Here is a 25,864-nt window from a genome sequence, read left to right as displayed (position 1 = left end):
ACTTTGTACCATTTAAACACTGCTGCCTCTAAGGCATTGCACTTAAGGAAAGGGAAGTTTGAGGCAAGCAAGACACATCCTAGTATTTTAGTGGTGTAATGCTGCTAGTTAACGATATGTCATCATTTACATTTCAGTAGGCAAAAAAATTGCCAGAGGTTTCTAATTCAACAGAAACAACCAGAAGTTGATATGAAAGTCCTTACCCTGGGAATATTTGTTTTTAAAACAAGTTTGATTTAAACATATTTGGCAATATAAGAAGGGGAAGAGAAGTAAATGTTTTCTAATTCCATATGGTTTTTGTGCCCATTAGATCACTCTAAAACCCAGCTTTAAATAGATTACTTTGTAGCTCTGTAATCAGAATGCCTTGGGTAATTAAAACAAGGATAGAACTGTGAAAACTGACAGCAACGCATGTATAAGACCTACTTTTTTCAGAGGAATTTTTAACATAGTTACATACATTTCATCTGAAAGTTAAACACTAAAAATTCACCAGCTACAACACTACCAAGCATGTCTTGATGGCATTCCAAAAGATAGAGCCCACATTTGAAAAGTGTTTGCAGACTTGAGAAACCGTAACTGTTGTGAAGGAGTTGACTGGGGTCCTCATTTAGAGAATGAATGGATGAAAGGAGCATTTCATGCAGTCACAGGCAGTTCCAATTTTTAAACTACTTGTTGTGCTTTGAAAAGCATATGCTTTTTGAAATTCATATGCTAAGAAATAAATTCAAGGTACACTACTAAATGCAATTCTGTATGTTAAAAGTGTTTGACTGTGATGATTTTAGTAATGGCTCTTCAAAAACCTGGGTATTCAGGGGTTGATACCCCAAACCACAACCAGCCAAGCTTAAGTTGGAACCAGTGAAACACACATTTGGGTTATAGGTTCCTTCTGAAATGCTTTCTGAATTTCCCTCTTGGTTTTCTCCTTTTTGCCATCTGTGTCATCTCCTGTTTTTTCTAGCAGTGACAGCACTGAGATGCTCTTGTGGGCCCATGCAATTAGTTTCTGTCCATGTCCTCACTAAAGAGGGAAGGAATAGAGCTGGATAGGGCTGCCATGGGGCCCCTGGAGAAAACATGTGGATTTGTTTCTTAATAAGGCTTTTCTGTAAATTATTTTACTTTTTTCAGAAGGACTGATGCCCTTCCTGCTTCTGTGCAGATGCCCAATGGAGCAAGCACTCACTGAATTGTGTAGGTTTGCCCTGTTGGACTATGCAGCGCCCGACAGCATATTCCAAGAGGTGCTAACAGTTTTCAAATAGAGAGCACACTGCAGCTGAATTCTTCTACATGATTCCTTTTAGCAAATCAAAGGTAAAAAATGAGTCTGTGTAATTGTGTTGACCCTGGCTGGACCCCGGTGCCCACCAAAGCCACTCTATCCCTTCCCTCAGCTGAAGAGGGGAGACAAAATACAATGAGAATACAGGTCAAGATGAGGACAGGGGGTGTTCTCCACCAATTACTGTTACCAGCAAAACAGACTCAGGCTGGGGAAATCAATTTCATTTATTACACAGCTCTTCTCCCCAGACTCAGCTTCATTCCCAATTTCTCTACCTCCCTGTGGAACAGGGGGACAGGGAATTGGGGCTGCAGTCAGTTCATCACACATTGCCTCTCCTTCTTCCTCACAGGAAGGACTCCTAACACTCTTCCCCTGCTCCAGCATGGAGTCCCTCCCACAGGACACAGTTCTCCTCCAGCGCAGGTCCTTCCCATGGGCTGCAGTTCTTCATGAAGTGCTCCAGTGTGGGTCCCCTGCAGGATCAATCACAAATCCTGCCAGCATAGGCTGCCTTCACCATGGGCACTCTACACCCATCCACAGGTCTTGCCAGGACCCTGCTCCAGTGTGAGCTTCCCATGGGGTCACAGCCACCTTTGGGCATCCACTTGCTTCAGTGTGGGGTCCTCCATGGGCTGCAAGGTCACAGCTGCCTCACCGTGGTCTGCACCAGGGGCTGCAGGGGAATCCGGAGCACCTCCTTCCCTTCCTACTTCACGGACCTTGGTGTCTGCAGGGCTGTTTCTCTCACATGTTCTCACTCTCCCCTCTGGCTGCTGTTGCTTTTTCTGCCCTTCTTAAATGTTATCCCAGAGGTGGTGCCTTTGTTGCTGATGGGCTCAGCCTTGGCCAGCAGTGGGTCCATCCTGGAGCCAGTGGACATTGGCTGTAATGGACATGGGGGAAATTTCTGGCAGCTTCTCACATAAACACCCCTGTAGCCTCACAGCTACCAAAACCTTGTCACTCACATCCAACACAGTAATTAACCTTTGTACATGCCTAGGTATTGTGAGACACAGTTAAAGCCCTTGCAATATGCCACTTTGTTACAGCAAAGAAAGTTAAGGATTGAGGGAAAGGCTTAACTATAAATTTTCTTGCCTGTATGAGTTTAATTTAGAATGGCAATCACGATGTAACATAAATTAAAATAGCAGTAGTAGATCGCTAGTTGGCAAATCTCTTAAGAATAATATAGGTACTTCACTAGATTAGGAGTACTTTCTATGTGCTTAGCCTATTGCTGAAATTAGTCTATTTTTTAATTTTAAGATACTTTTGAAGAGGAGAGAAGGGTTTTAACGGGTGAAGTTATAGTGACTCTCTGCGTGAACTAGAAGACTGACTTCTGGAAAGGGGAGCTTTCTTAATGAAAAGAAGCATTTCCCTTCAAATAAAATTTGAAGTTTTGCCCCAAGCATCCTCCAATCCATGCATAATCTGGAGGACATTAACCATTAAAGTAAATATTATGTATTACTTGACCTGCAGGTGTAATATATTAAGGCTTCAGAGCAAAAATATGTTTTTAAGGAAGAGAGTCGAGAAATAAAGAGGAAATCTGCAGGCCTTGTGAAAGACCTATGAAGGAGTGGTAAATGCCTTCCCAGAAAGGGAAGTATGGGAAGACTGTGTATCAGTGGTGTCTGTGTTTTAATTGGACACTCAGTTTCTTTCAATGTCAGAGGAGGGCTGCACGCAACAAACAACTACCATATCTCCTGAGAGGAGCTGCTGCTCTGTCTCCTTCAGAATGTGGAAATGGACAGTCTCCATGCAAAGAATGCATGAAGAGTGAGCACAAGCTGGTAAATTTATTCTAATAGCAAGGTTAAACATCATCTTTTCTGCGCACCCCATGGACACCCAGAGGAGATCTTGTAAAATGACTAGTGCACGTCCCTGATAATGACAAGGGGAAGGGCTGCCAGGCCTGTTGGAAAGGCAGCAGTCAGCTGTTGGCATTATCAGACCGGCTCTGTGGCCCACAGCCATGTACACCTTCTGTCTTGGAGACGCTCCTCAGGAGGAAGGGCCACGAGGAGCAGCTCTGGAAGAACAAACTCCACATTAAACACTTGTAGCGGAGGAGGCGCTTAGGCACAGTGCTGCAAGGAAGAGCTGAAATCAGCCTTCAAGCAGATGACAAGAGAGGATCTGTCAAACCAGCCTTCAAGAGGACAGAGAGCATGCTGAGAGAAAACGATGATAATAGCAACAAAACCTTGAGGAGACTGAACAGAGAAAGAAGCTGCAGGAGGGCAAGAAAACAGGATTTGTATAGTGAGGCAGACAGGAAGAAATTACAAATGTCTTCATACAGTAACAGAGACAAAAAAGGATAGATCTGATAGGCGGCAAGTATAGAATTTGGCTCTGGCTCAGATAGAGACTAATACAAAAAGAAGGCAAATAACTGTTCCACAGGGTTGTAAATGAGCATTGCAGAAAGCAGAGGAGTTTGTGGTAACAGATAGAGATTGGAATAACAGCATCTGGATCCCACAAGAAGTCTCCGGGGTGAGTAAAGAACATTGCGGGGGGAGGGGGGTGTTAAAAAAATCATATTCCTAGGTTTGCATGTGGTTTCAGGTCGTAGCTCATCAATATGCCAAGAGAAAGGTGTCTGTCGGCAGTGTGTTGTAGATAGAAGGGCTCTATACAAAATGTAACCATTGTATAAAAATGTTGGTCTGAACCATGGCTAAACCTTCTTTGTGTAGTATAGACTTGGGAAAGGTGAATCCTCATGAGGGTGAGCTCAGTGGTGCCTCTAAGGGCACTGTGTTAAATACACTGTGGTGGAGGATCCACTCTTCCAGGTGGGCTCCTGCTGTCTTGTGCCCATGGTACATCTCAGCATGAAGTGGAGGACTAAGGAACTGGATGCTAGATTCAAATGTGTGGAAGAGATAATGGAAGCAAAGAAAAAAAGGAAAAGAGCACAGCTCAATACTGAGCTGTCAGTCTCGGCCCGTCTGTTTTCCTTGCCTGTTTGGCCCATGTAGCTCTTCAAGTGCCCTCTTTTGTTGTCCTGCTGCTCTGTGCAAGAAAAGGAGCTCCCATTAAAGACTCATTTGTATTACAACCTGCTAAATAGACGACTGTTAGTGAGGCAATGAATCAACCTTGGCTAACAGCAGTGATACCCAGTATAGCTAATAACTTTTCCCTACTACTGTTTGCTATCTCCACCTCATTTGTTTCTCACCTTTGGGAGAAAGAGCTCCATTGCATTACCTCTGTAATCCCTTACTGAGCTGTACAGCTTGTTTATGCAGAACAAACATATATGCTTGTGTGGCAGCTAGGTGCTAATTTTTTACTACAAATTCCCAGCCTCAAGAAATGCATTCTGATTAAAATTTGTTACCACTTCAATCCTGTTGTCCATCAACCCTTTGGCTATGAAGTCCTTGTTTTGTTGAAGCATCATTAATTACAGTATCAAAAATAAATTATAAGGCATCCTTATAATTTTCTATAAAACTTTTAAAAAAAGTTTTCTTCTTCATTGTGTCAATTTAGCAAAACATCAGTAAAATGCTCATAGATGACCATCTGACACTGGGGTTTTATGCAGTTTATTCTCTTTCTTTTCTGAGTATCTAAGTGTTAATACCTTTGCAGTGGGCAAAAAGTAATTGTCCCAGGAAAGCATGGCTAAGAGTTTTGAAACTGCTGTAGGATCTGGGCACTTAAGTTCCTATTATTTTTAATGATCACTGAGCATCCAAATTCCCCATGTAGTTACAGTTACCTACCAAATTGTCCTCAAAGAGTTGGTGGACCAAAACTGTTTTTATTCTGAGATAAACTGCCTTCTTTTCTCTGGGAACTTACCAAGTTATTTATTGAAGAGGCGATTACCAAATGTCATAACAGATTTGACTTACTAGCTGTAAATAGCCAATCTATCAACCATTACATGCATTTAAAAGCATTTTTAGGTCTACTGGTCCTTTTTTTGCCTCTTTAGGAACTATCTAGAGGGGACTGAACCACTTAACTTCTCATTTAAAATATCACCCTATGCCAGATGATTATTTTATTGGAAGACCACCCTGAATTTCAGGGCTCCAGGAGAGTTAGAAGAAAGTGTTTTCTGTGTTAAAGGTTGGTGTCTTCTCCGGCTAAAGAGATCTCTCCTGTTCTGTATGATCATGGGCTATTCAGACACGGAAATCACTGCTTTGATAAACTTTTTTCTGTAATAATTTACTCCCCAGGGTACCATTTCACAGTGTTGGCCTGTTACTTGAAGAACAATCACATGACATAGGGAAGTAAAAATATAAATTAGAAACTCATTTTCTACAGAGATTTTTCTTTGCTGATTTGTTTTACTGTGTAAATGGAGACCACTTAAAAAGCATTGCCGCAGCTGCACAGCCCTACCTCTGACAGTAACTTTAACAATCATACTGTCCTTTAATGCTCACCATCTCCTTAAAGATAAGAAACACAGGGTAACGTAATGCTGCATAGTTGAATGTTTAGCTTTAGAAAATTTCCCACCAATGAAGAAAGGGTAGGAAGTGGGTGTTTTTTGGAAGCTTAATACTAGATGAAAGTATTTAGAATGGAGATAGTATCAGTGAACTGCAAAGGAGGATGCATTTGCAAATTCTGTCCATATTGACCAATAAACAATTTATGGAGACAACACAAACAAACCCTTAGGATATTTTAAGATCATAGCTTCTGACAAGTATACTTTATTTATGACTTTGCAGTACATTCGTCTCCAGTAATGTTTACAGGAAGTAAAAAGAGAGGGGAAGATGCAGTGTTCAGAGTGTTTACAGTGTTTTATCCTCTTGTCCTCTGCCATGTGTGGGGTACTGTCAACATCAGTTGATCAGATAATCTCCATGTTCCTGTCTTATAGAAAACCCTGGAACTAGAAAAAAATCACAGATGTGACATTAAATGCTTAAGGAATAGGACTGTAAAAAATGGTGCTCCTTTATCTGAAACTTGTGCAGTACTGCTGTCAGTAAATGAGTGCTGCAGGCACAGCCAAGCCAGTCTGGGTGAAAAAGGAGGCGGAGATGGGGTGGGATAAGTGTCCAGCCTTAGCACAACTTCTGCCGCTGTTAGACACCCTATTGCCAAAGCCAAAGGTTCACAATCTGATGGAATTATACACCTAGATAAGAGCAGTGTTTGAGTTTAGCTTCGAATCTGCTGATACAACAGGGATTTTGTAGCTTTTGTCCACACAGGGATCTGAGTGCTTGAGGAGGTACATAAGGTTTAGGTTTCTGAGACTGAATCACCAGACAAACGTAAAAGTTCTATTATTAGTTATAATTTATGGTTTAGAAGTGCCTGCAGGTGCTAGGTAATATGCAGATCCCCCCGCAGTACAAACACTTAGGGCATAATGCTCCATTGAAGTGTTTGCAGTCCAAATACCAGAGCTGGGAGATAACAGTTCTGTTTTGTCAAAGCTTAGATTTCAAAATCATCATGTTTTAGAGGGAAACCAAAGGCTTTAGAAAATGCTCAGACAAAAGGCCTGTCAGAGCAATCATATTTAGTAATGAAGAGGTCAAGATTGTGATCTGTGTCTCAAAGTCACAAGAAAGAGCTGATCTGAGAAATATTTTCCTGGAAAATGTTAAAGTTCATATGTTTCTGGTGAAAAAAAAAAATTATATTTTACTTGAAGAGAATGAATCTAAAAAGCCAAAATGCTATTGAAAACAAGGCAGAGGGAAGGTAGAACAAGCCCAGAGAACAGTGTGGGCTGAAGGAGAAAGGCAAGAAAGAAACCAAACACTTGTGTCAGCCCCCTTGTTGCCAATCCCATACCATGAATTTGCCATCCCAATTCACCATCCCTTTTCCTCTTTTAAGCCTAGGCCAGAGTTTCTGAGGAATGGGCTGCAGTCCCTGGAATGAGGAGGGCAGCAGCCCTCTTTGCTTTGGACACCCACCAGTGATTCCACATGCTCACAGCACCAAGGGGTGCAGGCGTACACCTCGCTGTACCAGGCGTCCTTTTGGACATCGCGACATCTTGGGATAAGGCCGCCACACCACCCCATAGCCAAGGAGGGCTCCCTTTCTGGGGAGACCCTCTCCTGTCTGACCACTACTTCCTAGGGCAGCATTGCTTCCATTGCTGGAGACACACTGTTGTGAAAAACCTGGAGTAGAAATAAGGAGGCCCTTAATGGTATCTTCTGCTTTAAAAGATACCCTAACAGTGTTGGTTAACTAGACAGGCGTGCCGCTAACAAACCCATCGAGCTTGATAAATGGTTCTCTATTAATATCCTAATTTTGCTGGATCTCATGAGCAGCTTTTGGAGTTCAGAGGCAGAAAAAGACTGCTTGAAAGATGGCTCTTACAAGAAGCTAATTGCATACAGGGTTTTCAGAAATATTAGGTCAGTTCCTGTTCAAAAGTTGGGTGCCTGTTCTTCTTTAGTGGCAAAAAAATTAATTCTTCTGGGCTTGGGGAGAAAAAGGAATATTTTGATTTTTACCAGTTAATATACTGTTGAATCTTACTTCAAATAACTTCAGAATTTTTTAAGTTTTCAAACATTCCACAAAGGAACGGATATAATTTCAAGCATGAAGGATGGTGTAAAATAATTCCAACAAAATTGATTGTGTTGGAAGCACTGTGTGTATATGACTTTTGTAAAATACTGTTTTTTTAATGCTAATATTTCAGCAGCAGAGAAGAAATATTGCAGTTGGGTTCTCTTCTGGACACATACATAAAAATACCATTTACTCCAGTACAGCAGTGAAAACAATGTGATTTAAGTGGGGAAAGATCTTTCCCCATAGGCCATGTTTTAGTTCTAATTACAATCTATCTATCTTAAAGATCCAGGATTTACTGTCTAAGGATAGACTGGTGTCTGGGACAATGAGCCATGTCAATATTTCAAAGAAAGATGTAAAAAACTTTTACAACATGGCACGTGTCTTTGTTACTCCACTCTTTAATACAGTAATGCAAGCTCACTAGTTTCAATGGGGTTATGCTGGTGAAACGAGAATACATTTCATTCAAAGAGGGCCTGAGTTTTCTTTGTAGTAAGCAACAGATTTTTGATTGCTTGATTGTCTCTGATTTTTTTTTTTTTTTAAGAATTTAGTGTTACTCTTCTATTACAAAGATGACCTCACCACCCTCTGGCTTGGTCATTCTATCCGTCATGGCAGACCTTGCACAGATTCCCAATGAGGTCTCTACCTTATTAAAAGTTTTATAGAAAAGTGTTGCAGTGTGCTTCTTGATTTCCAGGTGCAAAATAATTTTTAAAATCAATATTGCTATGAAAAGAATTATGAAAAGTGTTGCTTATAAAACATACTTTTTAAACTTGAGGCTGTGAAGAAGGACTCGTCTAAAATGCTTTTCAAAGCCCCTTCTTATTTACACATCACACTGAGATTCTAGCTTGATACTAGTCTTCTTACCTGATATTCTGCCTTGATAGTCCCACTCAAAGGATTCAAAAAGCAAGGTGTAATAAAACAACTAGGTTTGATCTCTAAAGTGTCCAATTAAGTATTTTTCTGTTGTTCATTAAATTTGAGCATGTTCGTAGGGAAAATAGACCTTTTAGTAAAATGCTTCACAGGAAAATCTGGCTGGCATATATATTTTGTAATTGGGATAAGATGTTGCATTGGTGTGAAGTATCTTGGGAACAGCTGCACCATGAGATTCTCATGCATGATGGGGTTCTAATTCTGGCTGGGAAGAGGGATCCATAGGTAGATAGAGACAAGTGGGTCAGGAATATCAGCTCCCAGTTGTGGCCATCTACAGTTGGAGTGAAGGAGCAAGATCACCACACCCCACTTGCTCCTTAACACTAAACATTTTATTTCTAAAACTTCAAGATGACCCATATCATAACATAGATGTTAAAGTTTTTGCCTTTTTAAACTGATTTTTAAAAACTCCATGGAAAGATAAATTGCATCATTTGGGCTTTTTAGCCTGACTTGGGAGAAATGCCAAATGCTATAACTTCTTGCAAGATGGAAATTCTGTTTTTCAATCTGATATAAAAATTGTATGATCATAGTAAATATTCTATCTTAAATCTCTTCTAAAAGGAAAAATAATAGGTACTGCTACATTTCTCTCAAACAATCTTAGCTAATCAAGACTTCATAGCTGTAGTGATGTTGTAGCCATCGCTCTGTGTGTGGGTGTGGGTGTGGATGTGTGCAAGACTGGAGAAATCCCAGTCATCTGAACTTGTGTTCCTAAGTGTCCTTCATGCAGAAGAGTATCTTCAATATTAAATCCTTCCAATGCCAGCATTCTATAATAGTGAACTCTGGGAAATGTGTCAATTAAAAATATCATGAAAGGCAGAATGAAAGAATCTCCTTCATGAACGCCAAAGGGTTTGAGTATTTGGGAATCAACCTTTCCCAGTGAGATGAGCCCTTCCAGCGGGATGAAGAGCAGGAAATTCCAAACATTCCTCAGTTAAGGAAAGTGAAAATGACAGTCTCCTAATGCAGGGTGAGAGGTCCTGCCCTCTCATTTTTATCCCCTGAAGACTCATCCAACTAATGTGTTAGTGCTATTTTTTGCTGATTATTTAAATTAGATCCTTACACTGCAGTTCTGCCACATATCTGTCCTCTTTCGTAGCCTTCTCTTTCCCTGTCTTACTTGATAATGACCCTAAAGCAGGCTTTCTTTTACATGTGCTTTTAGCCTGAGCTCATCCACAGAACTGAAATGTAGAAGTACTGTTTTGTGCAGCCTGTAGAAATACAAAGACAAGAGGCTGGAAAAGTGGCATGTCCCTTCCTTTTTGTACTTCTTTCCTGATGTAACCTGAAGGTGTGCAATACCCTTTAAATGTTTCCTGAGCATCCTTGCATCTCTAACAGCATATTTGCCCACTTATATGTTTCAAAACACATTGATAACCTCTCTTCTGTGCTTCCCTGTTTGAAAATAACCTCTAGGTTCCATGATGTTAATCAGAAAAGAAAAAATAGCCGCTCATTGATGAAGTAGGTTATGCTATGTATTGTCCCAGCATGTAATAAAGCAACAGGCCCTTTTGAAATGTTGTGATAGGTAGGCAAGTGCTCAAAGCTGGACTTGGACTGCTTTTACACATGGAACAGATGCAATTTTCCAGTGCATTATCATCTCCAGCTCCCTGTGACAATCTGTGAAGTTTTCACCTTTCTATCAGCTCCAGCAGCCAGCAGGAAGCTGCACCTTCTGGGAAACCAGGCTGAGACTTTGGCAATAACCTCCTCAGAAAACTAATGACCATTGCAAACCCCACCACCTTCTCCTATGCAAGCAAGGTGCTGCCTTTGTTTACCTTCCCAACATACCCAGCATGTAGATTTAAAACAACAAAATCAAAGTCTTGCCAAAACAAAACAAAACACCACAATGCATACTCAGTTCTCCCTTGGGAGTAAGATGAGAGGGAGAACCCCACATGGCAGATGTTGGTTGTTTAATGCCCTAAAGGAAGGCAGTCAGATCCTACAGTGACGTTTGACCCCATGGGGAGCAGGGTAAAACAACTTCCATGTTCCCCTGCTCAGCAGCGTGAGAAACAGGGACAATGTACAGGTGGAAGTAGTCAAGCTAAAAAAATGACCAGGAACGTGTACCAACACTAAACAGTCTTAGTGCTTCCACTAGGTCAAATCCTCGCTTCGGAGGATTTAAGTAGGACAGAGCCCCATGCTAGGTTTCTTTCTGGCCATGGGTTCCACTCCTGTGTGCACATGCATGTGTGCAAGCATCACCCAGTCTAGTCAAGGCAGTGAACACAGCAAAAGTTCAAAGCTTTTGGATTCCTCTTCATCACTTTTTTTTAGGGGCTGCGTCTGATCTTTGCTTTTCATCCCTGGATTTATTTGGAAGCATTTCTCTTCCCGTTTCTTCATGAGGCAGGTTGCACGCAGATTCATTTTTCTGGTATTCAGTGACCGTCCGCATTGCTTTGTACTTAGTTTACATCTTCATGGCTGTAATGAAACCGAGACTTGAAGGAATAACTGGATAAGCAGGTCTCTCTCTCCAGCTGTCATGTCTAGTTGTGGCAGAAAACTGGTGTTTCATTGTAAAAGATGTTAATTTCAATCTGAGCTGTGGCTGTGTTGAGAGGAGCATAAAAGGAATTCTTGATTATCTATATCAGTACCGTTGTCCCCAGGGACAGGCTCTGAATCTTCAGATCACATATGGCAAGAGTGCTGTGATAAAATATGCATCAATAAAACTTTGCAATTTATGATAATAAAGGAGTGGAAAGTTTTATACACTGTGATAATTATTCCTGACTGGTACTTTTTCCTTTCTTTTGTTCTTCTGTATGCCTTTGTGTTTAAGCCTTTTCTGCATGTTGTAGCAATGATTGTATCACTGAAACTGCAGGTTCACAAACTGGGGGGCTCACCTTGTTTCTAGGTCCACTGACCTCCTGTAGCCATCAGTTCCCTTCTAAAGCAGCAGGAATTTGCCATCTCTGGGCAGGTTCTGCAGTGCTGTGACTCCTCACTGTTCTTCCTCTTCTGTGCATGCACACACACTACATGCAGCATGGATTTCAGAGTAGCTTCCAAAAAGGATCAAATTATATTCCTCTGATCTTTCTTTGCATATCTTGTTGCTATAATCGAAGAGAGAAGTATATATTTGCATGACGGTAGCATTTATCCCATACTGTGTGTCACCTGCGCTGTTTTAAATGTATTTCATCTAAATAGAATTTTTATTCTTTTGAAGTAGGAGAAATAATGATATGTTTACACTCACAGGAAGTAAATGGTGGACTATTAAATAAAAGCAATATATTATCTGTGACCTTATTTTTTTTTCCTCCTCTGCTCATTGTATCTTTGGTGGCCATCCTATGAGAGAGCCTGTGTTCTGCTTTGGCACACTCGACAGCAATTAATCATACAGCTTGAAGCGCGTGGCCTGGCAGTACAAACCTCTTGCATGCTTGGGCTCTACTGACTTCGAAGTGACTTCCACATGCAGTGTTTACAGGCAGCTCCCCTTTACTGAACACCCTCACTGACATATTTGCACAGCGTCTCGCGCTGTGGGATCCCAGGCTTTACTGGGACATCTTAGCCCTGCTGCAACACAAATAGTCGTTAGTCCCATCTGTCTCGTGTTCCCCTTTTGTTTTTTCTTTTCTCAGTATTTTGCTCCAGTTGGCTTGAAGGGAATAAATCAGCCACCCTTCTCCTTTTCCAGGCTTATTTCTCCACAATTAAGGATGATCTGTGAAACTAGTTAGGAGAAACAGTGTAGCAAACAAGCTATCTCAAGAATGTTTCCTTTACTTGTGCTAACTCCACAAAATTGTGTGCTCCTGTGCAATGGTACCAGAGTGCTTATCTTGAGGCATGTGCTTATTTCCTATCTGCTTCAATAGCACTTGGTCACCTGCCTGAGGTTCAGTATGTGCTCAGAGGTTTTGCACGTCTGGGTACCAAGGCTCCCCTCATGAAATCCATAACTATTCAGTCTTGCCTGTTCAGCCTTTTTCTCAGATTTCTGCAGGTGCTTGAATGTCATCAAAAGCAGCAAGATTTAGATCATTCGTTTAAGTGATTAAGTGGACTTTGACATCTTTAAAAGTTCTGCTGAATCTGGACCTGCCTGGTTTAAAGAACCCAAACATTTAGCAAAAAGAATACGAAGGCTATTTGCAAGTACATTTCTTTTTTGTACAGCAGCAGTTAAAAAGACAAAATGTAGAACTGTTAGGTCCACATTAAAGAATGATGGGAGATTTAGGTTACAAAAATAATAATTTCTAATTCTACAAGTATAAGGAGGACTGGATGATTAAAAACAAAAAGGATCATGTGAGGGGTTTTCTGCCTCTGTACTTGTGTGAATTAGTAGGAAATTAAAGACTATTAGAAAGTTGATTGAATTTTGTTTCTTAACTTCTTCATTTTTCATTAAGGTGATCCTAAAAGCAGGTGGCTTTCAATTAGTTTTGTTGACAGTGCTGGCTAAAGTTGTAATGATCCTTGGGAGAGTGAAAGAAAAGAGAATTATTGCAGTAGGGATAAGCTAGGCCAGGCAAAGAGACAGAGTACATAACCACTAATTAACTCATGTAGTCATTAAGAAAAAAAAAATAAAAGGAGGAAGAAAAAACAATGTGCAACCTGAAAGAGGATTGTAAAGCATCTCTGCACTGCAGATCAGACCCTTGAGCTTTCATTACACTGTGCATATCATATTAGATGGTATATATGAGCCAATTGCATATAAATCACATTCTCCCAATGTTGCAAGTCCTTGTCACAGAGCATATTTAATTTAACATTGTAATATTTATTTTCTAAAGTTCTAAGTAGGCCAAAATATACCCACTAAATTGAGTGTTCTGCTACAGCACAGTGCCTGACCTACACTCCAGTAGAAAATTAACCCTAATTCATCTTCATAGTGACCCTATGCCAAACAGCTATTCCAGATGCTCCATTCCTGCCCTTCACTGACTTTGTAAAGTGAAGCTGTAGCGATTTGGACTAATACAGTTTGGTCTTTTAATTACATCTATTCCATTCATTTGTTTCCACTTAAAACCATCGTGTTGTGGTTGGGTGGCTTGTAAGCAAACTGTGCTTGGTCTTAGTATCCTTTAGGGACAGGCTTAAGCCAGAAGGCGTGTATGTCTGTTGAAACCATGTCAAATGGGAACTGCTATCTCAGATTTGAACTACAAGGCTTTGTTTTCTGACACAAAGGGTCAAAGTCTGCCTAGTTATTTCCATGTGTCCCTCCCCCCTCTCAGTCCCATCAGGATTATTTTAAATTCACATTATGGATGAGCGTTTGTGTGCATATGCACAATTCACTGGAAAACAGAGGCTCTTTATTGTTCAAAGCTTCTCTAGAAGTGACTTGTTTCAGGCATTTCTCTCACAACCATTCGCACATCTCTGAAACCAGAGAGATTTCAGTCAATCTGCTAACAAAGTCTGTTTTCAGACTCCATGTGGAGAAACCTGAAATGCTTCAAGCATTTTTATTATCTGATATTTTTTCTTATTGCTGATAAGAATTAGTAGAAATCGATTAAGAACACTTGTGCTTATCCTGCTATTATTTGAGGGATTAATACTATGTTTTATAGTACATAACACATTAATACTGTGTTTTGTAGTGCATCACAATCAAACTCTTCTTTCTGCTCCTCCCAAGATTAACAGAGATTGTATTTGATTTCTGTAATGTTTTCTGCATGTGTAGAGCTGGGCATATTTGGACTGCAGAAAGGGTGCAAAGTGAGAAGGCTGCAGAAAAGACACCAAGATAAGAAAATCTGAGTCTTCTCACTGACCTCTTGCCAGGCACAAATGAAAATGTTTCATGACAAAATCTATTAAATTTCATGTATCTTGTGAATGCAAATTATTCCTAAGAAGTTAGTGTGGAAGGAAAAGACAAAATTTATTTAAATTAATTTTTTTAAAAAACCCTGGATTTATCAAAGTCAGGTGACTTCTGGTTTTGACATTACAGGCACACAAGTAAAGCTTTGCTGTCATTTCTTAGCTCTAGTACAACTCTGCTTATGAAGAAAAATTGGACCATATGGGAGCATACGGAAAAAACAGACGGTTAGTATTTGTGGGAAAGTACCTCCTACAGGTGGCATTGTATTTAACCTTGTGGGTCCTGAGTACCCACGTCACTCAAGTGTGCACAGGTGCCATGTCCCTGCATGGGACAGGAGCACAGTTCCCATGCCAGGACCATCAGGAGCCACCTGGCCCTCAGGCCACCTTTCCCCGCCATGGATCTGCTGGCAGCCGGGCTCCCCCACATCACACAGGCACCCAGTGGCCAAGGTGGAGGGCTGCCCCTCAGAGCTGGGGCCATGCTGTCGGGTAGCACCATGCTCTCCCTGAAACCCTGTGGAAATAGCAGTTGGGAGGCTGCTTTCTCTCACCCCATGATTTCCCACGCCCCCTCGTCCTGGCACAGTCCTGGCACCCAGGGTCTTGCCAGCTGGGAGAGGAGGGGGAAGCTGTGCCGCAGTCTGGCTGGCCTCGCTCCTCTTGGTTGCCCTGGCTGTTATCAAAGGGCTGGTAGGATGTGACATAGTAGCAGATTTTGGCACCCTCCTTCCCATATTTTGGGCAGAGCTGGGTGTGTCTCAGCATAAGACACAACCTTGTGGCCATGTCTCCTCCAGCCCCGTCAGCAGCTGAGACCATGCTGACTGTGCCCTGGACATCTTAGCATAGGGACAACAAATAAAAATGAGAAGTAGCCATATACACAGAGGGTCATATGCCTGAGACATTGGCATGTATGGTAGGGGAATAGGTGGAGCAAATGTGTTTGGGACTGTGAGCTCAAGAGATGGGATCAAGCTTGGGCAAAGAGTTGGACCTATGTTTTTCCCCTCAGCATGACTGCCAAACACGTATCATCAATAACTGCTGGAGAGGACACAAATTGAAGTGGATTGAGAACTGGCTGAGCAGCAGATCCCAGAGGGTCGTAATCACTGTCGCAGGATCTAGCTGGAGACCTGTCACTAGTGGTGTCCACCAAGGTTCAGTACTGGGCCCACTACTGTTTAACTTATTCATCAGTGACTTGGATGAAGGAGCAGATGCCTCCTCAGCAAGTTCACTGATGACACAAAGCTGGGAGGAGTGGCCAATACCCCAGAGTGTTGTGCAGGCCTTCAGAAGGACCTCGACAGGTTGGAGAGAGGGAGATGGGCAGAGAAGAACTGCCTGAGATTCAACAAAGGCAAATGCAGGGTCCTACACCTGGGGAAGAATAACCCCAAGCACCAGGACAGGCTGGGGGCTGACCTGCTGGAAAGCAGCTGTGCAGAGAAGGACCTGGGGGTCCTGGTGGGCAACAAGCTGTCCATGAGCCAGCAGTGTGTCCTTGTGGCCAAGAAGGCCAAAGGTATCCTGGGGTGCATTAGGAAGGGCATTGCCAGAAGGTCGAGGGAGGTGATCCTGCCCCTCTGCTCAGCCCTGGTGAGGCCACATCTGGAGAGCTGTGTGCAGTTCTGGGCTCCTCAAGACAGGAGAGACATGGGGCTCCTGGAGCAGGTCCAGCGAAGGGTGACAAAGATGATTGAGAGATGGAAGTATCTCTCTCATGAGAAAAGGTTGAGGAAATTGTGCTTCTTCAGCCTCAAGAAGAGAGGACTGAGAAGGAACCTCTTCAGTGTCTATCAGTGTCTGAAGGGAGGGTGTCAAGAGGATGGAGCCAGGCTCTTCTTGGTTGTTCCAAGCAATAGGACAAGAGTCCTGAGCAAAGAAACTGTAGCATAGGAAGTTCCACCTGAGTGTGAGGAGGAACTTCTTTACTGTGTGGGTGCCCACACACTGGAACAGATTGCCCAGAGAGGGTGTGGAGTCTTTCTCACTGGAGATTTTCGAGAGTCATTTGGAGACAATCCTGTGCTCTGGGATGACCCTACGCACCCCTTCCATCCTGATCCATTCTGTGATTCTGTGAATTACATCTGAAATAACAGGAACCAGCACAGTCGAAATGTCCTCACCTCCAAAAAGATTTGAAGCTTTTGCATAGCTTTAATAAATGCAATTTGCAGAAACAGTGCAGTGTTTTAAAATAAATTATGCTCACAGAGTCACATGCTGTGATTTATCTTTAAGAATCCTCATGCAGTGTGGTTTATTAAATTTCAACCTGGGCTCTCAACTGTTCAGTTAATGTAGATAATTAATTTGATTATCATTCAGTCAGGCTGTTTTGTGACTGAAATAGTCCCATATTGTTGCTACAAATATTTCAGTTAGCTTGTATGAAGACATCATAATTTTTTTTTCACTTGCTTGTTTGTTTTGTTTTATTTTTGTCCTCACTATCTTTCTTTCTGGCAGTGAGTTGTTTTAAAGTACATAGTGTTGGATTACTAATGCCTCCCCCTAATGCTTTAATGGGTTTTTTTGAGCACACAGTTAGTATTCATTCTTAGCTAGGCATGCATCTTCTAGTCACATTAGGTGACCCTTTTTTCTTTCCTTTTTCTTTATGCAGAAGATAGAGGAAGAAAAGTGTGGGCACCCTGTGTATTACATTGCAGTTCTTAATGAATATATGTGTATTACTTACTAATTGTAAAAAGCTGTCTGGCTGCAGTATACAGGATGAAAAGTGTTATGCATTAGTAGACTACATTTTGTTACACTTCTTGACTACAAAATTATATACTAAGTACATTAGTTTAGAATTAGAGCAGAATGTAAGTACCTAAATACAGTTGATGTGCTCACCCTATTTACTTCTTGTGACAAAACAAGTGGAGTTTGTTTTTACTAGTGTCCATTAGATGTACTCCACTGTAAAAATTTCACAGAGTTCCAGAGATGGAGGTGGCTTTATGTGTTGTCGCCTCAACAGGCACGGTGGGCAGCCTGCACACCACGCATCACAGAGGAGGCCCAGTCCAGCCTCGCGTGGGGAGGTGCTCACTGCACCTCTGACCAACCAAGGGAGGTGAGTGAGAAGAGGTAGGAAGCCTTGTTGGGGCAGATGGTGAAGTTGGGCAAGATTTTGAACCCATAACTTTGCTTTGGCTGTGTCAGCCTGTCTAATTAATGAAGGATGTTGATTCTGCTCACAAGACTTGTTGCGTGACATCAGCACTGCTCTCTGTTACTACACACTGCACTCTTCTGACGAGCTCCTGCAACAACACTGAAATACCTCTCTGGAGAGCTTGTACACATGTCAGGGTGAGGAAGGCAGAGCAGAAAAAAATATAAAGAGATAGGGCTTTTTTAAGTGATTGGTCCTTTATCCCTTCCAAGAACAACTATAGACTTTGAATCGAGGGTGTTCAAATAATTTTTTTTTTAATCCAGGATAGAAATTCCACCTTGAACTTCTAATAATAGCTTAGCATGGATTGTTGATTTCATTTATGAAAAAGACCTCTGAAATTGTGTTCAGTCTTGCCTCAAGCCTTCAGGAGTATTTTTTTCCAGTTTATAGAGGGCATTGCAGTGGATGCTAGTAAAACCAATTATTTCATGAAAGTGACTGGTAGACTGCAAGGAAAAGAAAGTCCTTTCTCATCTGCCTAAATGAAAGAGTTAGATACCCTGACTTGCTCAGTTCAGACCAGTGGGCAATGTTTGCTGCAGAAGGGTATCAGTGGGAGCCTGTAGCAATTGTGCTCCTTGTTTCTTCTTCATTTGCTTTCCCCTGATCTGGAATGGGAATGTCTTGGAAAGGTTATGGGGAAAGACTGTGATTGTGGAAGTGCAGAGATGTCTCTGACAGCAGACTTCAGTCATTGTAATGCCAGACTTCAAGCATGAAATATTTGCTTATAAAGGTAGAATTGAAAATATCAAATCTATCTTAAGCATCAGGACTGAATCCAACTCCACTAAGATTAATGCGAGTTTTGGCACTGAATTCCTTTGAAATATTAGGCTCACCAATGCACATAGGAAAGGGTAGACAATATCAGAAGACCTTGGAGAAAAAAGGAGCTAAGCTACACCTTACACTGCTATTATTTATTACTAAAAACCATTTCCCAAAGAGTGCTGGGTACTGGGGTGCAGAAATGTGTAGGAAGAGTCAACCCATGCAGCCGAGAGCCTCAAAAGCACCAGATCTTGGTCCCTGTGGAAAGCTTTTGCAAAGAATTAGAAGGGCCTTTTTTCCCCCCATTTATTTGACCTGGCCAACAAATAGTCACAGATCTTCTTGTCAGGTTCTGTATGTCACAGGAAAGACGTGGTGCATTCTTTTTCCCAAAATCTCCATATCCCACATAGAGAATAGATAAAATGTAGTATTTTTTTCTCCACTTTTCTACACTGTTTACTGTTTAGTAAATTTTCTTTAAATGACATTCAAGTATTGTGCATTATATTATTTTGTTTTTAATAAAGACATCAGAACTGTGCTTAACAAGTACTATGGCTCAATTTAAAATAACACTGCTTTAGAATTGCTGCAGAAGACACAATCTTAGTCTTGTATCTTCATTTAGATTTCCATTGCATTGCTATGTTACTGTTGTTATTAAATTCAGATAGAATTCGGTGTGTGTGCTGGGGAAAGAAACAAAAAAAGCAAGCTTGATGTTCCTGTGACTTCAGGGCCTGTGTAGAAGCTGTGTTCAGACAAGGTCTACTGGAAAGAGAAGAGTTAAGGCAGCAATAGGTCATGGTAATGGTATGGTAATATCAGTAATGTAGTTGTTGATAACATAATGGCTTTTCTCTTGAAGGTAGTTACCTGAGAATAAACAGATTACAGTTATTTTTACATTAATTCAGCATTATTAAATGCCAAAGAGCAACTGGAAGTGAGCCTTCAGGAGTTACCTGACTGTAAACTAGAGCATATTTTAGAGAGGCATTTCTTGTAAACGCTGTGAAGACAGCTTTGGGGCAACTGTAGGGTGTGAAAGCCCAGGCCAGTAGATAAATAGGAGCAGTGCTGATGCAGGGAAAGGAAGTTATATAAGGAAGCAGAACAGTTTAGGATGTTTAGAGCAAAAGATGAATCTTGAATCCAACCTATCTTGAGTGTTGGTACTTTTGCCTCGTGAAGTATATTGTTAACAGTGACCAAAATGTTTGATTGTTAGGGTGAACTAAACCCCCTACATTACAGGCAGATTTTCAAGAGAAATAGAAAATAGAAGATGCGGCTACTTGTCCTGATGGTTAAAATCAGCCTTTATACACTCTGCTTGTTACTGCAGAATTAATGGACATGCACATATCTTGCTAAGTTACTTTGAAGTATATTGAAAGGCACATGTTTTATTAATCTAATTCTGCTAAGACTACTTTAAACAAAGTTGTAAAGGAAATAGTAAAATATTTTTTGCTGAGATTATAATAATTTACCTAAGTAACATTAGTAGAACAGTAGGTAATGGTGACAAATGACTATGGAATATTTTAGGCAGCAGAAATCAGGCTTACAAGAATTGAAGTCACTAGGGACCACAAAGGTAAAATAAATTTCCTGACTCTTAAATGCTGAGTTCTATTCCACAGTGAGATGTGAAACTCATTGGGGACTTGTTTCATATAACCTCCAAATGAGAAGTAAGAAGAGAAACAGTCAGCATCATGAAATTTAACAAGTTGTTCCAGGAGCAGCACAATTTAAAAAGCCTCGAGTCATATAGATTTGTTTTCTATACCCATAGATGCCTGTGCCTCCTCTAGAGTAGCCTTATTGCCTCTGTCATGGCTCCTATTGTCTCAGGCACCCTGACAACATCTCAATTTTCCTTCCCCATGCTCCATCAGTGTCCACACAAAACTAAAGGTTCTTTCAAGGCTGTGGGGCTCTGTTCAATGACAAGGTCCAAGCCACCCATGTGCTAGTTGTCCAGCCAAATCCCCAGGCTGCCCAGCAGAGGCCAAGGCCAGAACCACAATTAAGACAGCAGAACTTGCTGTAGATTTTCTCTTCATGGGATATTCATTTGGCTCTTTCTTCTCTTTGTTGCAGTTTTGTATAATATGTGTAGGGCCCTGATGATTTCTGTTGCTGTCAGCTGTGAATTAAGCCAGCTGAAACTGACTGAAAGAACAGAGATTGAAACAGGCCAACAGATTTTAAACTAATTATGGCTAGCCAGGACAGACAGGCAGAAAGAGCCCTTTTTTAAGGAGCAGGCTGTGAGTGTGTGAGCACCCAGGGCCCCAGCCTAGAAGGACCCTGGAGACCCATCAGTCTGTGCTAGGATTGCGCTTGATAATAGAGATGATCCTGTATTATGCAGTCCTGTACAGACGATCCAATCCCACATCTCAGATGGGAAACCTTTTGAGGGAAACAAGATTTTTGTGGCAACAAGATCCTCAGCACCCCAGGCTGCTGCACATCCAGAAAACAACTGGTGTTTGCTTGCAGATAAGTTGGATGTGGGCTGTAAATCTGATGTACTGGACTGCATCTGCAGGGAGGCTGTATCTCTCGCAGGCAGCATGCCTGCCCAGACCCTGCTCCACAGGCAAGGGAGAGTCATTCCCTCATGTAGTATGTATTTATCCAGGATCACTGAGGCCCACAGTCCACACTGTCCTTCAACATTCAGGTTCTGGCTCTGCCATAGACAGAGGGATGGCAAAATTATGTCATTTCTTTGTGAGCCCATGCTTTAAATGGTGCAGGCACTGGGAGGGATCTTGTTTTCAGATGGATGAGGGAGCAGACATCAGCAAAGCAGGAAAAACCCAGCCTAAACTGCAAATGAATATTCCTCTTTTTTTGTTGTAAAATGGAGTGAATTTAGAACCAGACAATTTAAAAATGAATGCAATGCAACTCTTCCACATTCAGTAAGACTGAGACATAAGCCTGACCCTGTTTTTCAGCATCACCCTGTCCTCTGGCACTCCCTCTATTGAGTTAAGGACATGCTTAAGAAAAGATGCACGTTTCTGCCTTGGTGAATTTAATGGTGCTGAAGTCCATCCCACTGCAGGACAGCAGTTAAGTACCTGCTTAACTTTCAGAAAGTCCCTATGTACCTGCTGTAATCCACTTCTGAAGCAGATAATCATCTCAAGTACAAAGATATCTCCCTAGAAATGAACGTGCCTTGAACTGTTCAATCCATTACAAGTATTGAGGATATATAATTCTTATGTAGTTAATGGGCTAATACACTACTATTTAAAAATTTATTAATAGCTGTTGAATAAAAATATAACTAATACTTACCTGCAATTAAAATCTGTCTTGATTAGGTACTGCTGGAGAAACTTCTGTAATAAAATATGTACACTGCCAAAACTTGAACAATCCTGTAGTCTGTTATCCCTCTTCCAAAGACCAGCAAAACAATGCAAAACCCCTCCAGTGGGCTCATTCAATTATGAAATACTGTGGAGGAGGTGCAGGAGGAAGAGAAAAAGACATCCTTTCTAACCCTTGTAGTTATTTGGCCTGGAGATGAAACCTCAAGTCCCTGACTTGGATTTCATGCTTGTTTAAATAGTAATCCCTTTTAAGTCCTAGAAACTGTGCAACCCACATAATGCTCATAATCCCAAACCAACACAACATTTTTCAGACTTCTCACCTTAGCCTGTCCCTTTTAGTGACTGTTGCTTTCTTTCTTTTTAGGATCTTGCCTTGCCTCCCAAATGAACAGCCACATTCCCTCTCCCATAAAATATATGGCAAAGTCATTAACTTCTGGAGTCAGTGACTGAATGGGCCCTTGCTTCTGTGGGGTGAGCCTCACAATGAGCTGATGAACAAAGCTTTTCCATTTATGTGCTAAAGTCAAAGAATAGGGTATTCAGCTGACCTAATTACCTGTCCAAATAGGGCAGACCAAGTAGAAGAAAAAGACCATGGGTCAGATCTGGATCTGTGTTACACTGCTGAAAACTTCAGCGTAATCAGTGGCTTCATATTTAAATTTGACTCTGTGTCCATTTAGTGCATTAGTCCTAGTCTCAGAATCTGTAATGAGCAACCTGCAATTAACTCACTGTTTGTACCCTTCTGATTCATCATAACACTCCACATTATTGTTAATGCAAATGGTTACCATGAAATATTTCTTCATTAGTTCTGACTGGTTGACTTTTCAGTTTTTCTCTTTCCCACTAGAAAAAATAATTACCCAGGAATAATACAATTAAGAATGTTTTAAATCAGTTCCATTAACTTGCTTTGTCTAATCAGTCGTGTGTCCCTCAGTCTCCTTTAAGTTTTATCAGAGGAGCTTCTTCTGCACCGGTGCCTCTTCAAGGACTGTTATGTGAGCTGACTGTCCTCCCCTGGTGACTGCACGGCGCGGTATCCGTGGGGGCAGTGCCATGTAAGGCCTTGACCCTTAATTGGGATGAGTGAATTAGCTGGACAGCGCTTGCTTCTGAATTGCAGCCAACACTATCAGACAACCCCAACCTGAGCTACATCCTCCCCTTGTAATGCTTCCATCTGGCATCATCAGGCAATGCTGCTTTGCAAAATGCCACATTATCACAAACCCTGTGCGCGATGGGCAGGAGCAGCCAGTTGGAAAGACAAAGGATTGTCCTCCTCCTTCACCTTCCTTGTGTACGGCCTGCCAGGGCACAGAGATGGATTTCACTGGAGGTGGGGGCAGTTCTGTTACTGCGTTGGGCACAAAGCCCTGACAGAACTTTTCTAGAACAGTATTGTAAATTCAAATTAAGATGATAGCATGAAATCATTGTATTGCAGCATCTATTTCAGAGTGCAGGCTCCAGCTAACTTTAACTTGTTTAGTTTTGATTTAATGGCTTTCCTTCCCTCTCTTCTTCTTTTGCCTCTTCCCTTTCCCCATCCCTCTCCTCCCTTTCTCTTATATTTTCTTTTTATTCCCCTATAAGGCAAACCAAGTGTTCAGTACATCTGTATGGGTAACTAAATTATTAGAGACTGATCAAAAACATAAAGCCTTTTACTTAATGGCCATGGGTTCAAGTGCAGACTACACAAAAGTCAGAAAATTGTGGTAGCCTTTGTGTGTTGTATTTGGCCATTAGTTTTTTTCATCAGTGAAGATTTAGATGGTGAAATCTATTGGGCAAGGTACCTTCTCAGTCACTCTGAGGATGAAGGGTGCTGGCAGGACCACTTAGAACAGCACAACCATCTTCTGTAGGGTCATGGAAATCTTCAGTCTCTAGGACAAAATCCACTTGTCGTCTTCTCAGTGATCCTGGCCAAGTCTGGCTTCTCACCAGTCTGAAAGAAAAAGGTCTAAAGGAAAGGCATGACTCATTCTCTGTGATTTGGGAGTGTGATGTGTGAGAGGACAAAAGCAGGAATGAGATTTGTTGGATGCCACATCATGCCACCATGTGGGCACATTTGCTCTGGAGAGCATTCAGTAATTTTCAGACTAGTTCTAGGGTGGCAGGCATGGAGTAGGAAGTATTGTCTTCATACGTAGGCAAAGTCATTTTGTCGTTGCTTTTCTGGGCTCTTAGGTTTTAAAATTGGGTATTATTTGAATACCAAGAAAACTAATGTGATTTCCAGGAATTGAAGCTCTGTTACAGAGTTGCAGAAGCACAGAATAGGTAATGTTGGAAGAGAACACCTGGGGTCATCTAGTCCAACTTCCCTGCTCAAGCAGGATCTCCTCAGGCAGCCTCCTGTCTCTTACCTCTACAATTTCTAAGTAGGGCAAAATCCTAGTTCAGATAATATCTGGAAAAAACTATAGAAGGGTTGTGTTTTGAACCTGTGCTGTGCCTTGAAAGTTTAGGGGCAAGGCTTTTTCTCAAAAAACTGAGCTAAAGCAAAGCTGCTTCACATTTAAGTTATTATTGGTTTATTTCCTCGTACTTTAGTTCTATCACTCCTCTTATAAGTTAAGACAGACCTCTCTTGCTAGGAGAATGGGGGACTGAAAAGTCAGCCATGGCTTCCCAAACATCTCCCCAAAACAACATAGCAGCTTGATAGAAGGCTTCACAGGAGGGAGATGTAAGAATCAATTATGTGACTAAAATGAAATGATTTAAGGCTTTACTTCTGAGAAAAATGTCCGAAAGTGTAATCTTTCCCCATCACAGCAGTAGACAGGATATTTTTAATGACAATGACATATTAGGATGAGAAACTTGTAACTGGAGGCTTGCTGCAGCCGAGCTAAAAATGTAGTTACTTAAGCAATTGCCAAGGGAGAGAAAACTAGAAGTAAGCAGCAACACTTTCAGCCAAGGCAAATTAGCCCTCATGGTACCTCAACATGAAAATACCTCCTCTGCCTCAGTGCTGTTGTGGTCTGGTGCAGAGGCAAAGACAGATGCAACAGAGGTAAATCCTTAATTATGGATGACATGGGAGATGGCCAAAACAGCTGGGTGTGATGAAACAACCAGCATTAATGCTTGGGCTTTTCTCTCATAATGCTTTGTCTTTCTTTTCAAACCATCTTTAGTTTTTAATTCCAGAAAGAGCTCTTAACACCAAAGTGTTCTGCTGTGCCTCATGGTAAACTTTATTGGAGAAGACCAGCTGAGCTGAACAAAGATCAGCCTGCTGCTATGGTCACTTGGCTCTCTTTAATTATATCCAGTGTTTTACTGTTTCCTGCCTTAATTTTTGTCTTTAGTAGCTTTAAGCTGATTAATTTCTAGCTCAAGACTTGATCTTTTCCATCTTCTCTTTGGCTCTCTCTTTTTCTTTTCTCTTCTCTTTGCTTCAGGGCTGACTAGTTTGATCTTTTAACGTTTTCTTTAACACTTCATTCCTGAAGGCAGGTTTTCCATGTACTGGGATGCAGTGCAGGCTGGGGATGGTGGTTTCACAGTGTTCACCACTGTCTGCTTCCTATCCCCAAGTCCTCCATCACTGCTGCTCCCCATTCCGCATGCCTGCAGGCTGTGCTCAGTGTCCTACTATTTTCTTTTGCCATCCTGTGGCAGCTGGTCCCAGCTTCCCCAGTGGAAGGGCTCAAAAGCAGCCCTCCTGCCACCTGCCACCATGGAGGAGACTGGCTTTCCTCTAGGAAGCCTTGGCACTGCACAAAGCTCCCTGAAAGCAGCCTC

At 41.6% G+C, this 25,864-nt stretch overlaps 1 protein-coding gene across 2 annotated transcripts in view; it reads left to right on the top strand.

The window, feature by feature from the left end:
• CDH20 (cadherin 20) overlaps positions 1-25,864 on the top strand; it is a 119,184-nt gene that overhangs the window by 5,005 nt on the left and 88,315 nt on the right. The window contains exon 1 of one of the 2 annotated variants that reach the window (XM_042048793.1): positions 2,556-3,835. The exons of the other annotated variant lie outside the window; for it this stretch is intronic. The gene's annotated coding sequence lies outside the window, so the exon portion shown is untranslated. Of the gene's footprint in view, positions 1-2,555; positions 3,836-25,864 lie in introns of those variants that run through there. 2 annotated transcript variants of the gene reach the window in all.

Source organism: Corvus kubaryi, unplaced genomic scaffold (assembly GCF_017639235.1).
Source record: "Corvus kubaryi isolate FWS band 111438036 unplaced genomic scaffold, C.kubaryi_AGA036_p1.0 68, whole genome shotgun sequence".
Taxonomy (NCBI): Eukaryota; Metazoa; Chordata; class Aves; order Passeriformes; family Corvidae; genus Corvus; species Corvus kubaryi.
Note: the sequence above shows the minus strand (reverse complement) of the source record. Positions and strands in the feature narration are given on the sequence as shown.